This window comes from Gossypium arboreum, chromosome 8 (genome assembly GCF_025698485.1).
Source record: "Gossypium arboreum isolate Shixiya-1 chromosome 8, ASM2569848v2, whole genome shotgun sequence".
Classification (NCBI taxonomy): domain Eukaryota; kingdom Viridiplantae; phylum Streptophyta; class Magnoliopsida; order Malvales; family Malvaceae; genus Gossypium; species Gossypium arboreum.
The window spans coordinates 36069222-36075707 of record NC_069077.1 but is presented as its reverse complement, the minus strand read 5'-3'; the positions used below and the strand labels follow the sequence as shown (position 1 = coordinate 36075707).

General features: G+C 41.0%; 1 non-coding gene across 1 annotated transcript; it reads left to right on the top strand.

Moving 5' to 3' along the window:
- The first annotated feature begins 5947 nt into the window (after positions 1–5947).
- On the top strand, positions 5948–6054 carry LOC128279812 (small nucleolar RNA R71). Its single transcript, XR_008270007.1, has one exon. It is a non-coding gene; the product is annotated as a small nucleolar RNA R71 (small nucleolar RNA).
- Positions 6055–6486: the final 432 nt, after the last annotated feature.

The following is a 6486-nucleotide window of genomic DNA, read 5'->3' as shown; positions in this document are numbered from 1 at the left end:
TGAAACTCCCAACACAACCTCATACATACCTTAATCTTGATGCAAACTTAGCCAAATCTCCTTCTAGGTCTCTTCCAACCCAAGCATGAAGCAAAAATCCTCCCCTTTTCCCTTAGTATTTTCGGCCAAGAAGATGAGAAAGGATGAACAAATTTTCTTTTCTTTCTTTAGGACATTCGCCAAAGTGTTTAGAATGGATGAACAATTTTTTTTCTTTAATGCTAGTCTTTATTTTATGACTTCCTACATACACCACTAGCAAAACATGTTGGAAACATGTTCCTTGCCCATAACCTTGTCATGGCTGGCCACTCCTCCTTAGGAAGGGATTATTTGACATGCAACTCCACCTTTTGTTAACATGTACTAACAAGCCATTTAAAATTAGCCTATCATATTTCACCATGTTTCACTTTGATCCCTATTTAACACTTTCTCATACAAATGGGTAAAATTAGAGAATGAAATTTCCACATATGCATGCACACACATAGTAAGCATAGAATATAACAATTAATTATTTTTATGACTCGGTTTAGTGGTCCCGAAACCACATTCCGGCTAGGGTCTATTTTGGGCTGTCACAAAAAGGGTTAGTAGGCTCAAGGGGTTTCACTAAGGGTTTAATTATGTGGGAAGGTTTTTTTATGGAGTAAATGGGTTAAATCCTAAGTGCCTTTATCATCTCAGTATATCAAATCATACGTGTGATCTCGACATGTATAATCGATGTAAGTTCTAGAATAATAGTTCAATGTTGACACACTCAAACCACAAAAGAAGTTAGCAAGAAAGAAAGCTATATGCTCAAAAGGCTAAAAAATCTCACCAAAAATTTGGGTTTTTGATGTCATTCCTGTATACTTAAGATTTCAAGATAATACCTCAATTTAGGAAAATAATCTAAAAATTTTAGTTCTCAAAATATCAAATTATCATGCTCGATTCTGTAATGTCCTATAATCAAATAATCATGCATAATTCCCATGGTCTAATTCATAACATACCAACAATAATTATAGATCAATCAGCATTTATTCGATCAAGATTATGAGAAAATCACTTAACCATAAGACCAACTTCAGGGATTTGAGAATAATGCAAAAAGTTAGGTTTCATGTTCATCCCCCCACACTTAAGATGTACATTGCCCTCTTCATGTTCATCCCCCCACACTTAAGATGTACATTGCCCTCAATGTACAAAGATATATTATTCAAAATAAAGAAAATCATAAGAGGAAAGGAGGTGAAACTCCCTGTTATATGGATGTGGAGCTTGATTCTGAGGATAGAGTGTTCGGAGAAAATGGTGGCTGCCGTTGTTCTTGGCTAGATGAAGAAATTGGGTCATTGAACATGGCACTCGTGAGGTATTGTTTCCCTTTTGTTTCCTCATTCCGTAAAATGTTCCTAGCAGCTTTGCTTGGAAGTCTGTAGAATCATGAAGAGTTGATTAAGAGTTGGTGTGGAAGAGAGCGCAGTGGAATTATTAGAAATACTAGAAAATGAAAAAAGTAAAATTTACTAATATAGATATGTCTTTCAAAATAAAATTGAAATGAAAATAAAAATCAAAAGAAAAATAAAAATAAAATAAAATAAAACTACATAAAAAAAATAGGAGGATTCAATAATCCTCGTCGGTGGGGCCCTCAGGTGGTGGTGCTGGAGTGGCGATGTGGAAGTGTTGGCACAGCCGTTGCATCATGGCCTGCATGTCGTCCATCTGTCGGTCCTGTCGTTGATCTTGCTCGTGGATCATCTCAAACTGTGTAGTGCAATACTGCTCGAAATGGGCGAGTCGATCGGAAAGGTGTGCCAATGAAGCAGCCGCATGAACTGGTCATTCCCTAGGTGGGGCGACAGAAGGCTCCTCATGTTGTGGGGGAACATCATTAGGGATGTCCTCAAGATCCTTCTCGTCAATGGCATGCGAGAGACGGTACTGAGGAGGATCGATCCCACGTCGAGGGTCGGTCCCACGTCTGCGCTCGATCATCCTCATGTGTAACATAGTCGTGATGCCCTGTGGGGACATCTGACCTATCAGGGTAAGCACTGATGACTGCGCTGCGGTGTTAAGGAGGCCGAAGTGTCTGGCAAGGCGCGTCATGTAGGGTCCGATGGGGATCACTCCCTTCTTATGCCGCTCGATCTGATGGCGTATGGCAAAATCAATGAAGTATGCTAAGTCGGTCACGTGTGCATTCTCCATGCACCATAAATAGTAGGCGTCATGGGCGTTGACGACACCGGTGCTCTCTCTCCTCACCGTCAAGGTGTGTACCAATATGGCATAGAGATATCGTAGGGAAGGGGGAAGAGCTGAGGCCTTCGAGCGGCTGGGGTCGTAGGTGGAAGAGAGTGGTACCAAAGCCTTCCAGCATAAGGAGGGGGAGATGTGAATGTTGCGTAGTAGTGCATTCATGTCCTCCTCCTCTATAAACTCATTGGTGTAAAGTCTCAGAGCAACTCCAAACTCTGGGACACTCATCACACGAACTAGACCGCCTAATCGGAAGTTAATGGTGCCTGGGTCGTCATTGTTCGTCATCACCACCTGTAAATGAAAAGTAGAGCATAATTCTAAGGTTAGCTCTAAATAAGTGGGCTTGGTAATAGCAAAGAACCATTCTCATAGGTCTGTGGACAGGAGGGCGCAGATGGCATCAGTGAGCTGGACTTGCTCCACGGTAGCCCAGTCGATGCAACGACCTGTGGTGATGGGTCGTGCGCGTAATATCTGAAATAGCTCCTCCTGTGAAGTGTATGGAAAGTCAAGGAACGGGTGCTGAACTTCGGCTGTAGCACGCACCGAGGAAGAACCTGATCCCCTACGTCTCTTTGAGGATGGGACCGTGGCTTTCTTTCCTCTTGATGACGACATAATGTACCTGAAAATATATGAGCAGTGATAGAATCCACGAAACATCATTGGTTAAGCAAGAGGCCCAAAACTAGTATATGCTATTTAGTGCCTTAAATAATTCAAATATAGAAAAATTTAAAGTAAATTCCTAACTTGTCTAAAGCAAAATAGTACAATATCAATGTAAAGCATGTAGAATACTAATGTAGCAATACAAATTGGAAAAATAAAGTTGAGAAAGTGAGCCAAAGGCTGTTGAATGGCAACGCACGGGCGTGTTGATGTCAAGCACGGGTATGTGATGCGGGGGTATAGCCGTGTGGAGGAAAAATAGAGGGTATAGAGAGGGGAAAGTGGGGATTAATGCAAGGGGAATGGATTTCAGGGTGGTTTAAGGGTTGGGGAAGTGAGAATCGTGGGAATGGTGGCCGAAATAAGGATTAGGGAGTAGGGAGGAGAAGTTTTCGGCTACGGTTTTGAAAAGAGGAAGAAGATGAGTAGTGGTTTGTTTATATAGGGGAGGGTCACACGGCCTAGGGCCACGCCCGTGTACTTATGAGGGTGAGCTTGTGTGTTTTGAATTTTGCAATTTTAGGTGTGGTACACGGCCATATCGCACGGTCGTGCCTAGCTTTATTCGCTTCTCCAATACCCGTGTGTTATGGTAGCACACCCGTGGATTGTTGTACACGGCTAAAGGGCACGGTGTGTCGCCCATCCGTGTCGAAGAAATAGAATCGAGCCTTGTCCCTGGCACGCCCGTGGGTTTCAATCCCCACGCCCATGTGTTCCTATCAAGTTCACCCACGGCCATGTCGCACAGCCGTGGGGATTTATTGAACCCCGTGTTTTGGGGAAATCATGTCTTGCTTCAATACGACCGTATCGCATGGCCGTGTTTCTTCCCCTGTTTGGCCATGGCTTTAGGCACGACCGTGTGCCTGGCCGTGTGTGCTGAAAAACTTTACAATTCAAAGATTAAGTTAATTGATTTGAAGTGTGAGAAAATAAAAATAAAAATAAAGAAATCAAAATATGTTAGTGCTCAGGTTGCCTCCCGAGAAGCACTTATTTATAGTCTAAGCTCGACTTACCTCTCCGTTGAATGATCATGGTGGTTCGAGGAGTTCATACTCCTCGTCAATTTTAAAATAAGGTTTTAAACGAGTGTTGTTTACCTTAAAAGTGCCGAACTTGGGATGACTCACCTCCACTGTACCGAATGGAAAAATATTAAGTACCGTAAGAGGGATTTCCTCATTTGGTGTGGTAGTGACAATGTGAGGATCAAAGGCATCTAGTAAGACTGTATTGCCGACCTGAAGTTGATTAGGAGAGGTATCGGACTTGTTTTTGCGTAGTTTCAGTTTATCATGCATTCTCAGTTTGTGTTCTCGCCATTCGTCTAGCTCCTCTATCCGTAGTCTTCATTCTTCATGGACGTCTTTGTTCTCTTCATGATTGTAGTGCACTGTCTCTGTTGTCTTTGTTCGAGGAAGTTCCTACAAGGACGATTGAATATTAGTTTTATCATCGATAATTTTTATAGCATTATCTTAAGTCTTAGAGGTTTTGACTGAGTCGCGTGCTTGGAGTGTTACTGCTTCATCACCTGCATGAAGTGTTAGCTCTCCTATGCCTACATTAATAATGGTTTTGGCAGTTGCTAAAAATGGTCGTCCTAAAATTAAAGGTACCTCGTTATCCTCATCCATATCTAAGATGACAAAGTCTACTGGGTAAATAACTTATCAATTTTAACGAGAACATCTTCAATAATACCCTTAGGAAATCTAACTGTTTTGTCAGCCAATTGTATGCTCATCCTAGTCTATTTGGGTTTACCGAGACCGATTCGTTTAAACATTTTAGATGCATAACATTTATACTTGGCCCTAGATCAGCTAAAGCATTGTTCACAGATAAACTACCAATTAAGCAATGAATTGTAAAACTTCCTGGATCTTTTAATTTGTTAGGTAGCTTATTCTTTAGAGTAGCTGAGCAGGCTGTATTGAGTTCCAAATGCGATGTATCATCTAATTTCTTTTTATTGCTTAGAAGTTACTTTAAGAATTTTGCTGAGTTGGGCATCTGCGAAAGAACTTCAATAAAGGGTAAGTTAATATGTAATTTCTTTAAGAGTTTGACAAACTTAACGAATTGTTCTTCTGTTTTGTCTTTTGTCATCGCTTTAGGATATAGCACACGAGGTTCATGATTTGTACTTACCTGTTTGGGATCATTATTGTTTACCTCTTCTCGTCCTTTGTTCATCGCGTTGTCTTGTTGTATTTCTGGCTTAGGTGTAATGAATCCTTTCGTATCTTGAGTGCTAATTGCATTGAGGTGTTCCCTCAGATTAGGTCCAGTATTACTTGGTAGGCTACCTTGCAGTCGTTCGGAGATTAGTTTGGACAGCTGGCCTATCTGAGTTTCGAGTCCTTGGATCGATGCTTGTTGATTCTTAAGTGCTGTCTCAGTATTTTGGAAATGGGTTTCTGACACCGAGATGAATTTAGAAAGCATCTCTTCAAGGTTTGGTTTTTTCTCCTATTGATAAGGTGGCTGTTGAAAACCCTGAGGATTTTGTGGCTTTGGATTTTCTTGACCTCCCCAGGAAAAATTTGGGTGGTTCCTCTAACCTGCATTATAAGTATTACTGTATGGGTTATTTTGAAATCTAAAGTTATTATTACCCATATGGTTGACTTGTTCCTCTTCAGTTGTGGGATTGAAGGATTGATATTCTGTATGTACACCTCCTTCGCTTGAGTCACACCTCATTACTGGATGTACCTACGTAGAACCAAGAAAACTATCAATCTTTTTATTGAGAAGTTCTACCTGACTAGAGAGCATGGTGACTGAATCGATGTTATAGACACTGGCTGTTTTCGTTGGCTTTGTCCTCATAACTTGCCACTGATAGTTGTTCAGTGACATCTCCTCTATGAATTCATAGGCATCTTCCGGTGTTTTATTGTTGATGGTTCCGCCAGCAGCTACGTCAATTATTTGTCTTGTCGAGGGATTCACAGCATTGTAGAACGTTTGAACTTGCAGCCAAAGTGGTAACCCATGCTAAAGGCACCTTCTCAGTAAGTCATTGTATCTCTCCCATGCATCGTAAAGTGTTTCTAAATTCATCTGCACAAAAGAAGAGATATCATTACGCAATTTAGCAGTTTTAGGAGGCGGAAAATATTTTAGTAAAAACTTCTTGGTCATTTGTTCCCAAGTAGTGATAGTCCCTCGGGGTAATGAGTTCAACCGCTATTTAGCTTTGTTTCTCAGTGAAAAGGGAAATAACTGAAGATGAATGGCATCATTAGAAATGCCATTGAATTTGAATGTATCGCAAAATTCAAGAAAATTTGCCAAATGCGTGTTGGGATCCTCATTCAGCAAACCATCAAACTGAACAAACTGCTGTATCATCTGAATTGTGTTAGGTTTTAGTTTGAAATTATTCGCAGCAATAGCAGGTCTAACTATACTAGACTCAGTTCCTGTTAAAGAAGGTTTAGCATAGTCATACTTAGTATGTGGAGCAGGATTTTGATTAGCTGCAATTGTAGGAGGCAGCTGATCGCTTGGGTTTTCGGCCATCTC